The sequence below is a fragment of the Triturus cristatus genome, chromosome 1_1 (genome assembly GCF_964204655.1).
Source record: "Triturus cristatus chromosome 1_1, aTriCri1.1, whole genome shotgun sequence".
Taxonomy (NCBI): domain Eukaryota; kingdom Metazoa; phylum Chordata; class Amphibia; order Caudata; family Salamandridae; genus Triturus; species Triturus cristatus.
The window spans coordinates 879,377,787-879,402,564 of NC_140579.1; positions in this window are offsets into that span (position 1 = coordinate 879,377,787).

The following is a 24,778-nucleotide window of genomic DNA, read 5'->3' on the forward strand; positions in this document are numbered from 1 at the left end:
TGAAACACCAGCCCCAGCACGACCCCCTACGCTGCCCGAACACCACTGCACTGCCCTAAATCCTGAAACACCACCCCCAGCACAACCCCCTACACTGCCCGAACACCACTGCACTGCCCTAAATCCTGAAACACCACCCCCAGCACAACCCCCTACACTGCCCGAACACCACTGCACTGCCCTGAACCCTGAAACACCACCCCCAGCAAGACCCCCTACACTGCCCGAATACCACTGCACAGCCCTAAACCCTGAAACACCACCCACAGCACGACCAACCTATACTGCCCGAACACCACTGGCCTGCCCTAAACCCTGAAACACCACCCCCCAGCATGACCCGCTACACTGCCCGAACACCACTGAACTGCCCTAAACCCTAAAACACTACCCCCAGCATGACCCCCTACACTGCCCGAACTCCCCTGCACTGCCCTAAATCCTAAAACACCACCCCAGCACGACCCCCTACACTGCCCGAACAGCACTGCACTGCTCTAAACCCTGAAACACCCCCCCAGCACGACCCCCTATGCTGCCCGAACACCGCTGCACTGCCCTAAACCCTGAAACACCAACCCCAGCACGACCCCCAAGTTGCCCGAACACCACTGCACTGCCCTGAACCCTGAAACACCACCCCCAGCAAGACCCCCTACACGGCCCGAACGCCACTGCACTGCCCTGAACCCTGAAACACCACCCCCAGCAAGACACCCTAAACTGCCAGAACACCACTGCCCTAAACCTTGAAACACCACCCCTTGCATGACTCCCTACACTGCCCGAACACCACTGCACTGCCCTAAACCATGAAACACCACCCCCAGCACGACCCCCTACATTGCCTGAGCACCACTGCACTGCTCTAAACCCTAAAACACCACCCCAGCACTATACCCTACACTGCCCGAACACCACTGCACTGCCCTAAACCCTGAAACACCACCCCCCAGCACGACCCCCTACACTGCCCAAACACCACTGCACTGCCCTAAACCCTGAAACACCAGCCCCAGTACGACCCCTACAGTGTCTGAACACCACTGCACTGCCCTAAATCCTAAAACACCACCCCTGCACGACCCCTACACTGTGCGAACACCACTGCACTGCCCTAAACCCTGAAACACCACCCTCCAGCACGACCCCCTACCCTGCCCGAACACCACTGCACTGCCCTAAACCCTGAAACACCAGCCCCAGCACGACCCCCTACGCTGCCCGAATACCACTGCACTGCCCTAAATCCTGAAACACCAGCCCCAGCACAACCCCCTACACTGCCCGAACACCACTGCACTGCCCTATATCCTGAAACACCAGCCCCAGCAGAACCCCCTACACAGCCCGAACACCACTGCACTGCCCTGAATCCTGAAACACCACCCCCAGCAAGACCCCTACACTGCCCGAACACCACTGCACTGCCCTGAACCCTGAAACACCACCCCCAGCAAGGCACCCAAAACTGACAGAACACCACTGCCCTAAACCCTGAAACACCACCCCCTGCACGACCCCCTACACTGCCCGAACACCACTGCACTGCCCTAAACCTTGAAACACCACCCCTTGCATGACTCCCTACACTGCCCGAACACCACTGCACTGCCCTAAACCCTAAAACACCACCCCCAGAACGACCCCCTTCACTGCCCAAACACCACTGCTCTGCCCCAGCCCCTGAAACACCACCCCCAGCAAGACCCCCTACACTGACCGAACACCACTGCGCTAAACCCTGAAACACCACCCCCAGCAAGACACCCTACACTGCCCGAACACCACTGCACTGCCCTAAACCCTGAAACACCAGCCCCAGCAAGACCCCCTACACTGCCCAAAAACCACTGCACTGCCCTAAACCCTGAAACACCACCCCAAGCAAGACGCCCTACACTGCCCAAACACCACTGCACTAAACCGTGAAACACCACCCCCTGCACGACCCCCTACATTGCCCGAACACCACTGCACTGCCCTGAACCCTGAAACACCACCCCCAGCAAGACAACCTAAACTGCCAGAACACCACTGCCCTAAACCCTGAAACACCACCCCCTGCACGACCCCCTACACTGCCCGAACACCACTGCACTGCCCTAAACCTTGAAACACCAACCCTTGCATGACTCCCTACACTGCCTGAACACCACTGCACTGCCCTAAACCATGAAACACCACCCCCAGCACGACCCCTACATTGCCTGAGCACCACTGCACTGCTCTAAACCCTAAAACACCACCCCCAGAACTATACCCTACACTGCCCGAAGACATCTGCACTGCCCTAAAGCCTGAAACACCAGCCCCAGCACGACCCCCTACAGTGTCCGAACACTACTGCACTGCCCTAAACCCTGAAATACCACCCCCAGCAAGACCCCCTTCACTGCCCGAACACCACTGCACTGCCCTAAACCCTGAAACACCACCCCAAGCAAGACCCCCTTCACTGCCCAAACACCACTGCACTAAACCCTGAAACACCACCCCCTGCACGACCCCCTACATTGCCCGAACACCACTGCACTGCCCTAAACCCTGAAACACCACCACCTGCATGACCCCCTACACTACTCGAACACCACTGCACTGCCCTAAACCCTGAAACACCACCCCCAGCACGACCCCCTACACTGCTCGAACACCACTGCACTGCCCTAAACCCTAAAACAACACCCAGGCACGACCCCCTACGCTGCCCGAACACTACTGCACTGCCCTAAACCCTGAAACACCACCCCCAGCAGGACCCCCTACGCTGCCCGAACACCACTGCACTGCCCTAAACCCTGAAACACCAGCCCTAGCACGACCCCCACGCTCCCCGAACACCACTGCACTGCCCTAAACTCTGAAACTCCAGCCCCAGCAAGACCCTCTGCGCTGCCCGAAAACCACTGCACTGCCGTAAACCCTAAAACACCACCCCCAGTACGACCCCCTACACTGCCCCAACACCACTGCTCTGCCCCAGTCCCTGAAACACCTCCCCCAGCACAACCCCTACACTCCCCGAACACCACTGCACTGCCCCAAACCCTGAAACACCACCCCCAGCAAGACCCCCTACACTGTCCGAACACCACTGCACTGCCCTAAACCCTGAAACACCACCCCCAGCAAGACCCCCTACACTGACCGAACACCACTGCCCTAAACCCTGAAACACCACCCACAGCAAGACACCCTACACTGCCCGAACACTACTGCACTGCCCTAAACCCTGAAACACCAACTCCAGCACGACCCCTTACACTGCCCGAACACCACTGCTCTGCAGAAAACCCTAAAACACCAGCTACAACACGACCCCCTACACTGCTCGAACACCACTGTACTGCCCTGAACCCTGAAACACCACCCCCAGCAAGACAACCTAAACTGCCAGAACACCACTGCCCTAAACCCTGAAACACCACTGTTAGAAATGGGATTTCTGGCTGGCTAAGGCTTGCGCCAAAGCCAGGCAGAAACCACCACTCTAGTCAGGGCAAGGAAGTTACACGCCAAAGATAACCCCTGCTCACCCCCTTGGTAGCTTGGCACGAGCAGTCAGGCTTATCTCTGAGGCGATGTGTAAAGCGTTTGCGCGCGCACCCAGCAACAACACCCAAGGCCCACCACAAAGGAAACTCCACACAAGGTATTCTATAAAAATAGCCTTTGTATTATACACAACACATTAGATAAAAACACACACTCTACAATGTGCCAACAGGCACGGGCAGAATTTACAAGGGATTATATGTACAGGGGACAGGGCCACATGGACCGCTGTCCGGAATTAGCACTCTTAGAACATAGCACTTGGAACATAGGAAATAAAATTACTGTTGCACAAAATTACACCTAGCACACAACCAGTCACTACTGGTATCAGGTAAGTACCACCTACGCAACCCTAACCACCTTAGGAAAATATTGCGCAGGGAATCAGGACCTCACTAGCACCACCTGTACTAGGGAGAAAACAACCACCTAAGTATTACTATACCTGTAGGGGTCTAAGCACATAAACACATGATGCATAACATTCAGAGGTGTAAAGCAAAGCACATGACGCAAAAACACATTCAGAGGTGCAGAACAGGTACAATGGCGCCAAAACTCACATTAGCCACTACCTGTGGCAGTCCCAGGCCAACTGGCCGTGAAGGGGCAAGGGCGCCCGGTGTCCAAATGTTAGGGCAAGGCTGCGCAAGCTGCGCCAGCCAACACACAGAGGCCACAACCTAAACGTTGCAGCTGCCCACTAAGTGCTGGGCAGCTGTAGGACAAGGATGGGGCCAACACTGGAGCCTCCCAGGGCTCTGAAACAAATGAAATGCCCCCTAGAGCCTCGCAGGCTCTAAATAATACTGTGCTCTTCGTTGGAGCCTCGTGGGCGCAAGGGAAAATATTGGCCCCGTCGTTGGAGCCTCTCAGGGGCTCGAGAACGTAATGCTGCGACGTGGGAGTCCCTCTGGACTCTACCAAAACAATGTGCCCTGTTGGAGCCTCACAGGGCTCGTGCTCTTAATAAAAATGCCCCCAAGAACGTGTGAGCCTCACTGGGCTCGTGCAACAAATAATGCCCCCGTCGAGCCTTCAAGGCTCTCAATGAGAATGCTCCTGCCGTTTAGAGTGGCCCCGGCGGGCCGAGCAGCAGGACACGCACGGGGCGCTGCAGAGGAGGTGGGGACCCCCTCTCTGGGGCCCTTGCCACTAAAATCACCCCCACACTCAGAGCCTCACTCACCGGGACTCCGGCGACGCTTCTCGTGGAGCCTCCGAGGCTCCAGGCTCACTGGACGCGTCGGGGTCAGGGCGGCCGGCACTAGAGAGCTCCCGCTCCTCGGGGGCTCTCTCTCTCTTCAGGGCCCCGGGGCGCAGGGTAGGCTCCTGCCTGCTCCGGGGTTTGAAATGCAACGCGAGTCCTCGGTGGGAGGCGGGGTAGGCTCCCGCCCTCCTACTTCCGGTCCTGGGTGTCCCGGAGGCCCGCCCTTGTCCTGCCTGACTTCCTGGCTGTCCCGGCCCGGGCTGCAGCGGTGATTTTCGTCGTCTCCACAGCGGTGATGAGGGGTGGGCTCCCTCGAATTATAAATCGGGCCAAAACGACACAGATGCAGGGTGGGCACCTGCTAGTTCCCAATAAAACAACAATCGAGGTGGGCACTCGATATCGGCAATGTCCCTGGCAGGGTGGGCACCTGCCAGGGGACTTCAGGCTCGGCAGAGACGGGGCAGACGCCGGGTGGGCACCGGCTTTTTAGAAATAAAAGCGCTCCTGAGCGCTAAAGGAAAAGGAAAGCGCTTCCAGGCGCTAGAGGTGAAAAATAAAGCGCTCCCAGCGCTTCAGGGCACCCAATCAGCAAAAGTCCAGGCAAGTTCTCCCCTGCATGCAGCAGGGCAGGGGTGGGGGCAAGGCTGGACCCAGAGCCAGCTCACTGGGCCTCCAGGCAGGGAGGTAGTCCAGGTGGCGGTCCTCTGGTCCAGCAGCAGCAGCAGCAGCCCCCCTCAGGCAGGATCCTGGCAAAGAACAGTTTCTGTGGGGACACAGCCCCATTTTTATACAGGCAAACCCTTTGTTCTGGGTTCAGGGTGAGGGGGAAAACCAGTCGCAGCTGGTTGGGGAGCACCCTTGATGTGCTCAGCCCCTCACTCTATTCACTGGCAGGGCTAGGGTCGTCAGTCGCACCACAGGGGGCGGGGCCAGCATTGTGTTTGGAAAACCCTGTCCTATTCAGGACCCAGGTGGACTCCTCCCACCCATCTAGCTGCTGATCTCCCCATTCACCACTGGGTGACTCATCCTGACACTGGGGAATCCCTAGCCCGTCACATGACACGACCAGCCAATCACGCGACAGACACACCGCACACAGAAGTGCCCACTTCTAGAAGTGGCACTTCCACACTAGGTACATGCACGCCGCACACATCATCGCGCAGCATTCACTCCCACGAGTCCGCACATACCAAACTCGGGCCTGCACACCCCACGCATCAGGAACTACTAGGGACACATACATTCCCCATGCATTCCTATGGGAGGGCAGGCCTATCTCACCACATGCACTCAGAGCACGCACCTTACCCTGGGACACAGGGAAAGTGCGCAGAGACCAAACAATCACCAATAAAAAGCCAAAAAGTCCAGGGGTGAACCTGCCAGAAGGGCCAAGTCCAACACAACCCCCTTCCAGCCAAAACGCAGGGCAGACCAATCACCACCGTGATGGACTTCCCTGCTTGGGGCGATAGAACACGGACGCGGGCCCGCAACTGCATGGACACCCTCCGGTTCTACGCCACGGTGAACCCATGGAATTCTTTTTAACACCACTGTCTGGACCAACTGGGCTACCCCACTGGTACTCCCAAGCTGTCCGCGGCCAAGACCAGGCCCTAGGCCACCCAGGTGCCACTGGTCTTTGCCTAACCACAGAGTGGGGGGTAGTAACCCCTGGCACATAGCGGCCATTCTCCACTCTTCCTCTCGGAAAGACAGGACTAGACTGCCACTGGTTCTCCAGCCTAGGGTCTACACCCTCAGGCGGACCAGGAGTCTCAGGGAAGGCTCTCCTCCCCCTACCTCTTCTCCTAGGGTTCCTCCTCCTCTGGCGAGGGGTACACCTAGAACGCCATCCCAACCCAGGGTTTAACCCCTCAGGTTGTACCGGGGGCAGAGGTGGGCTCTCCCACCCTCTGCACCCCCTTCCAGAGCCCTGCTCCCTACCAACTGGGGCGGTACCTCTGGAAGAAGAACTGGTCGGGACGCTGGTTACAGACCCTTCAGGTCAGGCTGATCCCGAACCTGGCCTTCCAACCTCCGGCCTAGAACCTTTGGTGGAATAATTGCCTGGCACTCCAGGACTTCTGGGGATTTCCACTCCATCCCCCTGAGGCTATCAAAGGACACATACGTCAAGCGACTGTCTGTCTGGCGCTGATCTCCCGTCCCCTGTCCACCTGACAGTGCGCGGAGATCCCCCAGAACAGAAGTGGTGCCACCCTGGTCACTACACGGGATCCTAGCCCAACTGGGTAGTCCCTGACCCACAGGCTCTTCCACTGGGAAACTCATCCCCCAATCACTCCTCACACTGGACTCCTGTACCCTCCCTACCGGAGCGGTACTGCCAGACTCTAGAACCACCGGAGCCCTGGTTACAGGTGCTCCAGGTCCTCTACTCACCAGGAGATCTTCCTCAAATGGGCTAACAGGACAGCCTAGGTCCCCAACTTGGTGTTCCCTCATGGAACCATCCAAGTCCTGAGGCAGGGTTTCGTACGTCCGGGGACCCTCGGTCACCCTCTCACTCCTGCTCCACTGAGCCAGGCCGTGAGCCCCTACACCCTCCTCGCTATCCTGGGACCTAGCTGGGCTACACTGAGCCTCTTCCACCACGCTGGGCTGGAAGATACCTGACCCACTACTTTTGGAGTCACTCCCTAATGACTCTAGAGAACCTCTAGCCCTTTCCCAGCGCTCTGCTTCCTCCGCAAGCTCAAGGGGCTCAGACAATCCACACCCCAACAGGTGTTGGCGCAACCCTGGCACACAACAACTGAGCAGGTGTTCTTTGAGAACCAGATTACACAGTATATCAAAATCACTTGCTGTGGAAATCCAATCAAACATTGCATCCTCACATCCATCCACAAACTCCTCCCAAGTCTGGTGAGACAGTTTCCTACTGCCCCTGAATTTCAACCTTAACTCCTCCTCCTGGGGAACAGGTACCAGACTGGGGGAACTGGGACTGGGATTTCCTACACTGGAATCTACATCGCTACTACCACTGGACTCAACCCTCCCTGGGGAGCCCAGAAAATTAAAACTGCGCGCAGGGGATAGTCTACCCTCCAGAGCTACTTTGCCTCTGGTGGAGGCCCTCTCCCGCGCCAAGACCCACTCAGTCTCTCGCTGTTGCTTCCTGGCCTCCAGCTGCGCCATAGCCTGAGCATGCTCTAACCTGAGCTTCTCTAACGCCAGCTGGTGCTCCCATTCTTTCCTCCTATCTTCCCACTCCTCTGGGGACAGGGAAAGGGATGAGGCGCTGCCTCCTACGCTGGACCCAGCACGGGACGCCCTACCTATGGGGTCCTCACTCTCTACTGGCGTCCAGGTATTGTCATCCTCTACCTCCTCTTCTGACTCTTCCTCTGTACAGTACCTTTCTAACTCCTGCCTCTGGCGCCAAGCTAGCTCATAGGGATCACAAGCAGGCTCCATTCTGGCGGACGTTATGGTAACAATTATACAGGGAACCTAGGGGTCTGAGTTTCACACAGGAGCACACAATTCACAAAAAGATTCAGCAAGCTCTCTAACCCAGAGAACTCACACTCACTTGCCTAGTGCCACACACCATTCATCCACACACACAACCCTCCCCTCGGACTGGTAAGGCAGTTTCTACCACCCCTGATTCCTCAACCTGACCACCACGTGACACAGGTACCAACTCTGGGCGCAGGGCGGGGGACAAATGTACAGGACACTATTACGCTGCCACCACTGGATCCCACCCTCTGGTGAATCCAGAAACACAATGCACTAAGGGGGATGATCTACCCTCCCGAGCTAGGGACACCTAACTCACAGTGCACAAAACCACATTTCCAAAGAAATGACAATTAAAAACAAACTTAGAACAATAATCCCTATACCATGTGATTTATCTAAATGCAGAGTTTTGTAGTGCGGCCAGTTGCCGCTGCGGTACAGCGCAAACGCAAGTCCAAATCCCACCGCTGATCACCAATGTTAGAAATGGGATTTCTGGCTGGCTAAGGCTTGCGCCAAAGCCAGGCAGAAACCACCACTCTAGTCAGGGCAAGGAAGTTACACGCCAAAGATAACCCCTGCTCACCCCCTTGGTAGCTTGGCACGAGCAGTCAGGCTTATCTCTGAGGCGATGTGTAAAGCGTTTGCGCGCGCACCCAGCAACAACACCCAAGGCCCACCACAAAGGAAACTCCACACAAGGTATTCTATAAAAATAGCCTTTGTATTATACACAACACATTAGATAAAAACACACACTCTACAATGTGCCAACAGGCACGGGCAGAATTTACAAGGGATTATATGTACAGGGGACAGGGCCACATGGACCGCTGTCCGGAATTAGCACTCTTAGAACATAGCACTTGGAACATAGGAAATAAAATTACTGTTGCACAAAATTACACCTAGCACACAACCAGTCACTACTGGTATCAGGTAAGTACCACCTACGCAACCCTAACCACCTTAGGAAAATATTGCGCAGGGAATCAGGACCTCACTAGCACCACCTGTACTAGGGAGAAAACAACCACCTAAGTATTACTATACCTGTAGGGGTCTAAGCACATAAACACATGATGCATAACATTCAGAGGTGTAAAGCAAAGCACATGACGCAAAAACACATTCAGAGGTGCAGAACAGGTACAATGGCGCCAAAACTCACATTAGCCACTACCTGTGGCAGTCCCAGGCCAACTGGCCGTGAAGGGGCAAGGGCGCCCGGTGTCCAAATGTTAGGGCAAGGCTGCGCAAGCTGCGCCAGCCAACACACAGAGGCCACAACCTAAACGTTGCAGCTGCCCACTAAGTGCTGGGCAGCTGTAGGACAAGGATGGGGCCAACACTGGAGCCTCCCAGGGCTCTGAAACAAATGAAATGCCCCCTAGAGCCTCGCAGGCTCTAAATAATACTGTGCTCTTCGTTGGAGCCTCGTGGGCGCAAGGGAAAATATTGGCCCCGTCGTTGGAGCCTCTCAGGGGCTCGAGAACGTAATGCTGCGACGTGGGAGTCCCTCTGGACTCTACCAAAACAATGTGCCCTGTTGGAGCCTCACAGGGCTCGTGCTCTTAATAAAAATGCCCCCAAGAACGTGTGAGCCTCACTGGGCTCGTGCAACAAATAATGCCCCCGTCGAGCCTTCAAGGCTCTCAATGAGAATGCTCCTGCCGTTTAGAGTGGCCCCGGCGGGCCGAGCAGCAGGACACGCACGGGGCGCTGCAGAGGAGGTGGGGACCCCCTCTCTGGGGCCCTTGCCACTAAAATCACCCCCACACTCAGAGCCTCACTCACCGGGACTCCGGCGACGCTTCTCGTGGAGCCTCCGAGGCTCCAGGCTCACTGGACGCGTCGGGGTCAGGGCGGCCGGCACTAGAGAGCTCCCGCTCCTCGGGGGCTCTCTCTCTCTTCAGGGCCCCGGGGCGCAGGGTAGGCTCCTGCCTGCTCCGGGGTTTGAAATGCAACACGAGTCCTCGGTGGGAGGCGGGGTAGGCTCCCGCCCTCCTACTTCCGGTCCTGGGTGTCCCGGAGGCCCGCCCTTGTCCTGCCTGACTTCCTGGCTGTCCCGGCCCGGGCTGCAGCGGTGATTTTCGTCGTCTCCACAGCGGTGATGAGGGGTGGGCTCCCTCGAATTATAAATCGGGCCAAAACGACACAGATGCAGGGTGGGCACCTGCTAGTTCCCAATAAAACAACAATCGAGGTGGGCACTCGATATCGGCAATGTCCCTGGCAGGGTGGGCACCTGCCAGGGGACTTCAGGCTCGGCAGAGACGGGGCAGACGCCGGGTGGGCACCGGCTTTTTAGAAATAAAAGCGCTCCTGAGCGCTAAAGGAAAAGGAAAGCGCTTCCAGGCGCTAGAGGTGAAAAATAAAGCGCTCCCAGCGCTTCAGGGCACCCAATCAGCAAAAGTCCAGGCAAGTTCTCCCCTGCATGCAGCAGGGCAGGGGTGGGGGCAAGGCTGGACCCAGAGCCAGCTCACTGGGCCTCCAGGCAGGGAGGTAGTCCAGGTGGCGGTCCTCTGGTCCAGCAGCAGCAGCAGCAGCCCCCCTCAGGCAGGATCCTGGCAAAGAACAGTTTCTGTGGGGACACAGCCCCATTTTTATACAGGCAAACCCTTTGTTCTGGGTTCAGGGTGAGGGGGAAAACCAGTCGCAGCTGGTTGGGGAGCACCCTTGATGTGCTCAGCCCCTCACTCTATTCACTGGCAGGGCTAGGGTCGTCAGTCGCACCACAGGGGGCGGGGCCAGCATTGTGTTTGGAAAACCCTGTCCTATTCAGGACCCAGGTGGACTCCTCCCACCCATCTAGCTGCTGATCTCCCCATTCACCACTGGGTGACTCATCCTGACACTGGGGAATCCCTAGCCCGTCACATGACACGACCAGCCAATCACGCGACAGACACACCGCACACAGAAGTGCCCACTTCTAGAAGTGGCACTTCCACACTAGGTACATGCACGCCGCACACATCATCGCGCAGCATTCACTCCCACGAGTCCGCACATACCAAACTCGGGCCTGCACACCCCACGCATCAGGAACTACTAGGGACACATACATTCCCCATGCATTCCTATGGGAGGGCAGGCCTATCTCACCACATGCACTCAGAGCACGCACCTTACCCTGGGACACAGGGAAAGTGCGCAGAGACCAAACAATCACCAATAAAAAGCCAAAAAGTCCAGGGGTGAACCTGCCAGAAGGGCCAAGTCCAACAACCACCCCCTGCACGACCCCCGTACACTGCCCGAACACGACTGCACTGCGCTAAACACTAAAACACCACCCCCAGCACGACCCCCTATACTGCCCGAACACCACTGCACTGCCCTAAATCCTAAAACACCACCCCAGCATGACCCCCTACACTGTCCGAACACCACTGTACTGCCCTAAACCCTGAAACACCAGCCCCAGCACGACCCCCTATGCTGCCCGAACACCACTGCACTGCCCTAAATCCTGAAACACCACCCCAGCACAACCCCCTACACTGCCCGAACACCACTGCACTGCCCTGAACCCTGAGACACAACCCCCAGCAAGACCCCCTACACTGCACGAACACCACTGCACTGCCCTGAACCCTGAAACACCACCCCCAGCAAGACCCCCTACACTGCCCGAATACCACTGCACAGCCCTAAACCCTGAAACACCACCCCCAGCACGACCAACCTATACTGCCCGAACACCACTGGCCTGCCCTAAACCCTGAAACACCACCCCCCAGCATGACCCGCTACACTGCCCGAACACCACTGAACTGCCCTAAACCCTAAAACACTACCCCCAGCATGACCCCCTACACTGCCCGAACTCCCCTGCACTGCCCTAAATCCTAAAACACCACCCCAGCACGACCCCCTACACTGCCCAAACAGCACTGCACTGCTCTAAACCCTAAAACACCCCCCCAGCACGACCCCCTAAGTTGCCCGAACACCACTGCACTGCCCTGAACCCTGAAACACCACCCCCAGCAAGACCCCCTACACTGCCCGAACACCACTGCACTGCCCTGAACCCTGAAACACCACCCCCAGCAAGACACCCTAAACTGCCAGAACACCACTGCCCTAAACCTTGAAACACCACCCCTTGCATGACTCCCTACACTGCTCGAACACCACTGCACTGCCCTAAACCATGAAACACCACCCCCAGCACGACCCCCTACATTGCCTGAGCACCACTGCACTGCTCTAAACCCTAAAACACCACCCCAGCACTATACCCTACACTGCCCGAACACCACTGCACTGCCCTAAACCCTGAAACACCACCCCCCAGCACGACCCCCTACACTGCCCAAACACCACTGCACTGCCCTAAACCCTGAAACACCAGCCCCAGTACGACCCCTACAGTGTCCGAACACCACTGCACTGCCCTAAACCCTGAAATACCACCCCAGCAAGACCTCCTACACTGCCCGAAGACCACTGCACTGCCCTAAACCCTGAAACACCACCCCCAGCACGACACCCTACACTGCCCAAACACCAATGCACTGCGCTAAACCCTGAAACACCAGCCCCAGCACGACCCCCTACAGTATCTGAACACCACTGCACTGCCCTGAACCCTGAAACACCACCCTCAGCAAGACAACCTAAACTGCAAGAACACCACTGCCCTAAATGCTGAAACACCACCCCCTGCACGACCCCCTACACTGCCCGAACACCACTGCACTGACGAAAACCTTGAAACACCACCCCTTGCATGACTCCCTACACTGACCGAACACCACTGCATTGCCCTAAACCATGAAACACAACCCCCAGCACGACCCCCTACACTGCCTGAACTCCACTGCACTGCCCTGAACCACCACCCCCAGCAAGACCCCCTACACTGCCCGAGCACCTCTGCACTGCCCTAAACCCTGAATCACCATCCCAAGCAAGACGCCCTACACTGCCCAAACACCACTGCACTAATCCCTGAAACACCACCCCCTGCACAACCCCCTACATTGCCCGAACACCACTGCACTGCTCTAAACCCTGAAACACCACCACCTGCATGACCCCCTACACTGCCCAAACACCACTGCACTGCCCTAAACCCTGAAACACCACCCCCAGCACGACCCCCTACACTGCTCGAACACCACTGCACTGCCCTAAACCCTAAAACACCACCCCCACCACAACCCCCTAGGCTGCCCGAACACCACTGCACTGCCCTAAACCCTGAAACACCAGCCCGAGCACGACCCCCATGCTTCCGGAACACCACTGCACTGCCCTAAACCCTGAAACACCAGCCCCAGCACGACCCCCTCACTGCCCAAACACCACTGCACTGCCCTAAATCCCGAAACACCAGCCCCAGCACAACCCCCTACACTGCCCGACACCACTGCACTGCCCTAAATCCTGAAACACCAACCCCAGCAGAACCCCCTACACTGCCTGAACACCACTGCACTGCCCTGACCCCTGAAACACCACCCCCAGCAAGACCCCCTACACTGCCCGAACACCACTGCACTGCCCTGAACCCAGAAACACCACCCCCAGCAAGACACCCTAAACTGCCAGAACACCACTGCCCTAAACCCTGAAACACCACCCCTGCATGACCCCCTACACTGCCCGAACACCACTGCACTGCCCTAAACCATGAAACACCACCCCAGCACGACCCCCAACATTGCCTGAACACCACTGCACTGCCCTAAACCCTGAAACACCACCCCCAGCACAATCCCCTACACTGCCCGAACACCACTGCACTGCCCTAAACCCTGAAACACCAGCCCATGCACGACCCCCTACACTGCCCAAACACCACTGCACTGCCCTAAACCCTGAAACACCAGCCCCAGCACGACCCCCGACAGTGCCCGAACACCACTGCACTGCCGTAAACCCTGAAACACCACCCCCAGCAAGACACCCTAAACTGCCAGAACACCACTGCCCTAAACCCTGAAACACCACCCCTGCACGACCCCCTACAGTGCCCGAACACCACTGCACTGCCCTAAACCCTGAAACACCACCCCAAGCAAGACGCCCTACACTGCCCAAACACCACTGCACTAAACCCTGAAACACCACCCCCTGCACAACCCCCTACATTGCCCGAACACCACTGCACTGCCCTAAACCCTGAAACACCACCACCTGCATGACCCCCTACACTGCTCGAACACCACTGCACTGCCCTAAACCCTGAAACACCACCCCGAGCACGACCCCCTACACTGCTCGAACACCACTGCACTGCCCTAAACCCTAAAACACCACCCAGGCACGACCCCCTATGCTGCCCGAACACTACTGCACTGCCCTAAACCCTGAAACACCACCCCCCAGCAGGACCCCCTACGCTGCCCGAACACCACTGCACTGCCCTAAATCCTGAAACACCAGCCCCAGCACGACCCCCACGCTTCACGAACGCCACTGCACTGCCCTAATTCCTAAAACACCACCCCAGCACGACCCCCTACACTGCCCGAACACCACTGCACTGCCCTAAACCCTGAAACACCACCCCCAGCAAGACTCCCTAAACTGCCAGAACACCACTGCCCTAAACCCTGAAACACCACCCCCTGCACAACACCCTACACTGCCCGAACACCACTGCACTGCCCTAAACCTTGAAACACCACCCCTTGCATGACTTCCTACACTGTCCGAACACCACTGCACTGCCCTAAACCATGAAACATCACCCCCAGCACGACCCAGTACATTGCCTGAGCACCACTGCACTGCTCTAAACCCTAAAACACCACCCCAGCACTATACCCTACACTGCCCGAACACCACTGCACTGCCCTAAACCCTGAAACACCAACCCCCAGCACGACCCCCTACACTGCCCAAACACCACTGCACTGCCCTAAACCCTGAAACACCAGCCCCAGCACGACCCCTACAGTGTCCGAACACCACTGCACTGCCCTAAACTCTGAAATACCACCCCCAGCAAGACCTCCTACACTGCCCGAAGACCACTGCACTGCCCTAAACCCTGAAACACCGCCCCCCAGCACGACTCCCTACACTGCCCAAACACCAATGCACTGCCCTAAACCCTGAAACACCAGCCCCAGCACGACCCACTATAGTGTCTGAACACCACTGCACTGCCCTGAACCCTGAAACACCACCCCTTGCATGACTCCCTACACTGCCCGAACACCACTGCATTGCCTTAAACCATGAAACACCACCCCCAGCATGACCCCCTACATTGCCTGATCACCACTGCACTGCTCTAAACCCTAAAACACTACCCCCAGCACTATACCCTACACTGCCCGAAGACCACTGCACTGCCCTAAACCCAGAAACACCACCCCCCAGCACGACCCCCTACACTGCCCAAACACCACTGCACTGCCCTAAACCCTGAAACATCAGCCCCAGCACGACCCCCTACAGTGTCCGAACACTACTGCACTGCCCTAAACCCTGAAATACCACCCCCAGCAAGACCCCCTACACTGCCCGAACACCACTGCACTGCCCTAAACCCTGAAACACCACCCCAAGCAAGACGCCCTACACTGCCCAAACACCACTGCACTAAACCCTGAAACACCACCCCCTGCACGACCCCCTACATTGCCCGAACACCACTGCACTGCCCTAAACCCTGAAACACCACCACCTGCATGACCCCCTACACTGCTCGAACACCACTGCACTGCCCTAAACCCTGAAACACCACCCCCAGCACGACCCCCTACACTGCTCAAACACCACTGCACTGCCCTAAACCCTAAAACAACACCCAGGCACGACCCCCTAGGCTGCCCGAACACTACTGCACTGCCCTAAACCCTGAAACACCACCCCCAGCAGGACCCCCTACGCTGCCCGAACACCACTGCACTGCCCTAAACCCTGAAACACCAGCCCTAGCACGACCCCCACGCTCCCCGAACACCACTGCACTGCCCTAAACTCTGAAACTCCAGCCCCAGCAAGACCCTCTGCGCTGCCCGAAAACCACTGCACTGCCGTAAACCCTAAAACAAGACCCCCAGTACGACCCCCTACACTGCCCCAACACCACTGCTCTGCCCCAGTCCCTGAAACACCTCCCCCAGCACAACCCCTACACTCCCCGAACACCACTGCACTGCCCCAAACCCTGAAACACCACCCCCAGCAAGACCCCCTACACTGCCCAAACACCACCACACTGCCCTAAACCCTGAAACACCACCCCCAGCAAGACCCCCTACATTGCCCGAACACCACTGCACTGCCCTAAACCCTGAAACACCACCACCTGCATGACCCCCTACACTGCTCGAACACCACTGCACTGCCCTAAACCCTGAAACACCACCCCCAGCAAGACCCCCTACACTGACCGAACACCACTGCCCTAAACCCTGAAACACCACTCACAGCAAGACACCCTACACTGCCCGAACACTACTGCACTGCCCTAAACCCTGAAACACCAACTCCAGCACGACCCCTTACACTACCCGAACACCACCGCTCTGCAGAAAACCCTAAAACACCAGCTACAACACGACCCCCTACACTGCTCGAACACCACTGTACTGCCCAAACCCCTAAAACACTAGCCCCAGCACGACCCTCTACACTGCCTGAACACCACTGCACTGCCCTAAACCCTGAAACACCAGCCCCAGCACGACCCCCTACACTGCCCGAACACCATTGCACTGCCCTAAACCCTGAAACACCAGCCCCAGCATGACCCCCTACACTGTCAAAAACACCACTGCACTGCCCTAAACCCTGAAACACCAGCCCCAGCACGACCCCCTACACTTCCCGAACACCACTGCACTGCCCTAAACCCTGAAATACCAGCCCCAGCACGACCCCCTACACTGCCCGAACACCATTGCCCTAAACCCTGAAACACCACCCCCAGCAAGACCCCCTACACTGCCAGAACACCAATGCACTGCCCTAAACCCTGAAACACCAGCCCGAGCATGACCACCCATGCTTCTCGAACACCACTGCACTGCCCTAAACCCTGAAACACCAGCCCCAGCAAGACCCTCTGCGCTGCCTGAACACCACTGCACTGCCGTAAACCCTGAAACACCAGCCCCAGCATGACCCCCTACACTGCCCGAACACCACTGCACTGCCCTAAACCCTAAAACACCACCCCCAGTACGACCCCCTACACAGCCCGAACACCACTGCACTGCCCTAAATCCTAAAACACCACCCCAGCACGACCCCCTACACTGTCCGAACACCACTGCACTGCCCTAAAACCTGAAAACCACCCCCCAGCACGAACCCCTACGCTGCCCGAACACCACTGCACTGCCCTAAACCCTGAAACACCAGCCCCAGCACGACCCCCTACGCTGCCCAAACACCACTGCACTGCCCTAAATCCTGAAACACCAGCCCCAGCACAACCCCCTACACTGCCCGAACACCACTGCACTGCCCTAAACCCTGAAACACCAGCCCCAGCACGACCCCCTACAGTGCCCGAACACCACTGCACTGCCCTCAACCCTGAAATACCACCCCCAGCAAGACCCCCTACACTGCCTGAACACCACTGCACTGCCCTAAACCCTGAAACACAACCCCAAGCAAGACGCCCTACACTGCCCAAACACCACTGCACTAAACCCTGAAACACCACCCCCTCCACGACCCCCTACATTGCCCGAACACCACTGCACTGCCCTAAACCCTGAAACACCACCCCCAGCAAGACACCCTAAACTGCCAGAACTCCACTGCCCTAAACCCTGAAACACAACCCCTGTACGACCCCCTACACTGCCCGAACACCACTGCACTGCCCTAAACCATGAAACACCACCCCAGCACGACCCCCTACATTCCCTGAACACCACTGCACTGCTCTAACCCTAAAACACCACCCCAAGCACTACACCCTACACTGCCCGAACACCACTACACTTCCCTAAACCCTGAAACACCACCCCCAACACTGCCCGAACACCACTGTACTGCCCTAAACCCTGAAACTCCAGCCCATGCACGACCCCCTACACTGCCCAAACACCACTGCACTGCCCTAAACCCTGAAACACCAGCCCCAGCACGACCCCCTACAGTGCCCGAACACCACTGCACTGCCCTCAACCCTGAAATACCACCCCCAGCAAGACCCCCTACACTGCCCGAACACCACTGCACTGCCCTAAACCCTGAAACACCACCCCAAGCAAGACGCCCTACACTGCCCAAACACCACTGCACTAGACCCTGAAACACCACCCCCTGCACGACCCCCTACATTGCCCGAACACCACTGCACTGCCCTAAACCCTGAAACACCACCACCTGCATGACCCCTACACTGCTCGAACACCACTGCACTGCCCTAAACCCTGAAACACCACCCCCTGCACGACCCCCTACCCTGCTCGAACACCACTGCACTGCCCTAAACCCTAAAACACCACCCAGGCATGACCCCCTACGCTGCCCTAACACTACTGCACTGCCCTAAACCCTGAAACACCACCCCCCAGCAGGACCCCCTATGCTGCCCCAACACCACTGCACTGCCCTAAACCCTGAAACTCCAGCCCCAGCAAGCCCCTATGCGCTGCCCGAATACCACTGCACTGCCCTAAATTCTGAAACACCAGCCCCAGCACAACCCCCTACACTGCCCGAACACCACTGCACTGCCCTATATCCTGAAACACCATCCCCAGCAGAACCCCCTACACAGCCCGAACACCACTGCACTGCCCTGAACCCTGAAACACCACCCCCAGCAAGACCCCTACACTGCCCGAACACCACTGCACTGCCAGAACCCTGAAACACCACCCCGAGCAAGGCACCCTAAACTGCCAGAACACCACTGCCCTAAACCCTGAAACACCACCCCCTGCACGACCCCCTACACTGCCCGAACACCACTGCACTGCCCTAAACCTTGAAACACCCCCCCTAGCATGACTCCCTACACTGCCCGAACACCAGTGCACTGCCCTAAACCATTGAACACCACCCCCAGCACGACCCCCTACATTGCCTGAGCACCACTGCACTGCTCTAAACCCTAAAACACCACCCCCAGCACTATACCCTACACTGCCCGAAGACCACTGCACTGCCCTAAACCCTGAAACACCACCCCCCAGCATGACCCCCTACACTGCCCAAACACCACTGCACTGCCCTAAACCCTGAAACACCAGCCCCAGCACGACCCACTACAGTGTCCGAACACTACTGCACTGCCCTAAACCCTGAAATACCACCCCCAGCAAGACCCCCTACACTGCCCGAACACCACTGCACTGCCCTACACCCTGAAACACCACCCCAAGCAAGACGCCCTACACTGCCCAAACACCACTGCACTAAACCCTGAAACACCACCCCCTGCACGACCCCCTACATTGCCCGAACACCACTGCACTGCCCTAAACCCTGAAACACCACCACCTGCATGACCCCCTACACTGCTCGAACACCACTGCACTGCCCTAAACCCTGAAACACCACCCCCAGCATGACCCCCTACACTGCTCGAACACCACTGCACTGCCCTAAACCCTAAAACAACACCCAGGCACGACCCCCTACGCTACCCGAACACTACTGCACTGCCCTAAACCCTGAAACACAACACCCCAGCAGGACCCCCTACGCTGCCCGAACACCACTGCACTGCCCTAAACCCTGAAACACCAGCCCTAGAACGACCCCCACGCTCCCCGAACACCACTGCACTGCCCTAAACTCTGAAACTCCACCCCCAGCAAGACCCTCTGTGCTGTCCGAAAACCACTGCACTGCCGTAAACCCTAAAACACCACCCCCAGTACGACCCCCTACACTGCCCAAACACCACTGCTCTGCCCCAGTCCCTGAAACACCTCCCCAGCAAGACCCCCTACACTGCCCGAACACCACTCCACTGCCCTAAACCCTGAGACACCACCCCCAGCAAGACCCCCTACACTGACCGAACACCACTGCCCTAAACCCTGAAACACCACCCACAGCAAGACACCCTACACTGCCCGAACACTACTGCACTGCCCTAAACCCTGAAACACCAACTCCAGCACGACCCCTTACACTGCCCGAACACCACTGCTCTGCAGAAAACCCTAAAACACCAGCTACAACACGACCCCCTACACTGCTCGAACACCACTGTACTGCCCAAACCCCTAAAACACTAGCCCCAGCACGACCCTATACACTGCCTGAACACCACTGCACTGCCCTAAACCCTGAAACACCAGCCCCAGCACGACCCCCTACACTGCCCGAACACCATTGCACTGCCCTAAACCCTGAAACACCAGCCCCAGCATGACCCCCTACACTGTCAAAAACACCACTGCGCTGCCCTAAACCCTGAAACACCAGCCCCAGCACGACCCCCTACACTGCCCGAACACCACTGCACTGCCCTCAACCCTGAAATACCACCCCCAGCAAGACCCCCTACACTGCCCGAACACCACTGCACTGCCCTAAACCCTGAAACACCACCCCAAGAGAGACGCCCTACACTGCCCAAACACCACTGCACTACACCCTGAAACACCACCCCTGCACGACCCCCTACATTGCCCGAACACCACTGCACTGCCCTAAACCCTGAAACACCACCACCTGCATGACCCCTACACTGCTCGAACACCACTGCACTGCCCTAAACCCTGAAACACCACCCCCAGCACGACCCCCTACACTGCTCGAACACCACTGCACTGCCCTAAACCCTAAAACACCACCCAGGCACGACCCCCTATGCTGCCCTAACACTACTGCACTGCCCTAAACCCTGAAACACCACCCCCCAGCAGGACCCCCTACGCTGCCCAAACACCACTGCACTGCCCTAAACCCTGAAACTCCAGCCCCAGCAAGACCCTATGCGCTGCCCGAACACCACTGCACTGCCATAAACCCTAAAACACCATCCCCAGAACGACCCCCTACACTGCCCAAACACCACTGCTCTGCCCCAGCCCCTGAAACACCTCCCCAGTACAACCCCCTACACTCCCCGAACACCACTGCACTGCCCTAAACCCTGAAAAACCACCCCCAGCAAGACCCCCTACACTGACCGAACACCACTGCCCTAAACCCTGAAACAACACCCCCAGCAAGACACCCTACACTGCCCGAACACCACTGCACTGCCCTAAACCCTGAAACACCAGCCCCAGCACGACCCCCTACAGTGTCCGAACCCCACTGCACTGCCCTAAACCCTGAAATACCACCCCCAGCAAGACCCCCTACACTGCCCGAACACCACTGCACTGCCCTAAACCCTGAAACACCACCCCAAGCAAGACGCCCTACACTGCCCAAACACCACTGCACTAAACCCTGAAACACCACCCCCTGCACGACCCCCTACATTGCGCGAACACCACTGCACTGCCCTGAACCCTGAAACACCACCCCCAGCAAGACAACCTAAACTGCCAGAACACCACTGCCCTAAACCCTGAAACACCACCCCTTGCACGACCCCCTACGCTGCCTGGACACCACTGCACTGCCCTAAACCCTAAAACACCACCCCCAGCACGACCCCCTACACTGCCTGAACACCACTGCACTGCCCTAAATCCTAAAACACCACCCCTGCACGACCCCTACACTGTCCGAACACCACTGCACTGCCCTAAACCCTGAAACACCACCCTCCAGCACGACCCCCTACCCTGCCCGAACACCACTGCACTGCCCTAAACCCTGAAACACCAGCCCCAGCACGACCCCCTACGCTGCCCGAATACCACTGCACTGCCCTAAATCCTGAAACACCAGCCCCAGCACAACCCCCTACAATGCCCGAACACCACTGCACTGCCCTATATCCTGAAACACCAGCCCCAGCAGAACCCCCTACACAGCCCGAACACCACTGCACTGCCCTGAACCCTGAAACACCACCCCCAGCAAGACCCCTACACTGCCCGAACACCACTGCACTGCCCTGAACCCTGAAACACCACCCCCAGCAAGGCACCCTAAACTGCCAGAACACCACTGCCCTAAACCCTGAAACACCACCCCCTGCACGACCCCCTACATTGCCCGAACACCACTGCACTGCCCTAAACCTTGAAACACCACCCCTTGCATGACTCCCTACACTGCCCGAACACCACTGCACTGCCCTAAACCATGAAACACCACCCCCAGCACGACCCCCTACATTGCCTGAGCACCACTGCACTGCTCTAAACCCTAAAACACCACCCCCAGAACTATACCCTACACTGCCCGAAGACATCTGCACTGCCCTAAACCCTGAAACATCAGCCCCAGCACGACCCCCTACAGTGTCCGAACACTACTGCACTGCCCTAAACCCTGAAATACCACCCCCAGCAAGACCCCCTACACTGCCCGAACACCACTGCACTGCCCTAAACCCTGAAACACCACCCCAAGCAAGACGCCCTACACTGCCCAAACACCACTGCACTAAACCCTGAAACACCACCCCCTGCCCGACCCCCTACATTGCCCGAACACCACTGCACTGCCCTAAACCCTGAAACACCACCACCTGCATGACCCCCTACACTGCTCGAACACCACTGCACTGCCCTAAACCCTGAAACACCACCCCCAGCACGACCCCCTACACTGCTCGAACACCACTGCACTGCCCTAAACCCTGAAACACCACCCCCAGCAGGACCCCCTACGCTGCCCGAACACCACTGCACTGCCCTAAACCCTGAAACACCAGCCCTAGCACGACCCCACGCTCCCCGAACACCACTGCACTGCCCTAAACTCTGAAACTCCAGCCCCAGGAAGACCCTCTGCGCTGCCCGAAAACCACTGTACTGCCGTAAACCCTAAAACACCACCCCCAGTACGACCCCCTACACTGCCCCAACACCACTGCTCTGCCCCAGTCCCTGAAACACCTCCCCCAGCACAACCCCTACACTCCCCAAACACCACTGCACTGCCCCAAACCCTGAAACACCACCCCCAGCAAGACCCCCTATACTGCCCGAACACCACTGCACTGCCCTAAACCCTGAAACACCACCCCCAGCAAGACCCCCTACACTGACCGAACACCACTGCCCTAAACCCTGAAACACAACCCACAGCAAGACACCCTACACTGCCCGAACACTACTGCACTGCCCTAAACCCTGAAACACCAACTCCAGCACGACCCCTTACACTGCCCGAACACCACTGCTCTGCAGAAAACCCTAAAACACCAGCTACAACAAGACCCCCTACACTGCTCGAACACCACTGTACTGCCCTGAACCCTGAAACACCACCCCCAGCAAGACAACCTAAACTGCCAGAACACCACTGCCCTAAACCCTGAAACACCACCCCCTGCACGACCCCCTACACTGCCCGAACACCACTGCACTGCGCTAAACCCTAAAACACCACCCCCAGCACGACCCCCTACACTGCCCGAACACCACTGCACTGCCCTAAATCCTAAAACACCACCCCAGCATGACCCCCTACACTGTCCGAACACCACTGCACTGCCCTAAACCCTGAAACACCAGCCCCAGCACGACCCCCTACGCTGCCCGAACACCACTGCACTGCCCTAAATCCTGAAACACCACCCCCAGCACAACCCCCTACACTGCCCAAACACCACTGCACTGCCCTGAACCCTGAGACACAACCCCCAGCAAAACCCCCTACACTGCCCGAACACCACTGCACTGCCCTGAACCCTGAAACACCACCCCCAGCAAGACCCCCTACACTGCCCGAATACCACTGCACAGCCCTAAACCCTGAAACACCACCCCCAGCACGACCAACCTATACTGCCCGAACACCACTGGCCTGCCCTAAACCCTGAAACACCACCCCCCAGCATGACCCGCTACACTGCCCGAACACCACTGAACTGCCCTAAACCCTAAAACACTACCCCCAGCATGACCCCCTACACTGCCCGAACTCCCCTGCACTGCCCTAAATCCTAAAACACCACCCCAGCACGACCCCCTACACTGCCCGAACAGCACTGCACTGCTCTAAACCCTGAAACACCCCCCCAGCACGACCCCCTATGCTGCCCGAACACCGCTGCACTGCCCTAAACCCTGAAACACCAACCCCAGCACGACCCCCTAAGTTGCCCGAACACCACTGCACTGCCCTGAACCCTGAAACACCACCCCCAGCAAGACCCCCTACACTGCCCGAACGCCACTGCACTGCCCTGAACCCTGAAACACCATCCCCAGCAAGACACCCTCAACTACCAGAACACCACTGCCCTAAACCTTGAAACACCACCCCTTGCATGAATCCCTACACTGCCCGAACACCACTGCACTGCCCTAAACCATGAAACACCACCCCCAGCACGACCCCCTACATTGCCTGAGCACCACTGCACTGCTCTAAACCCTAAAACACCACCCCAGCACTATACCCTACACTGCCCGAACACCACTGCACTGCCCTAAACCCTGAAACACCACCCCCCAGCACGACCCC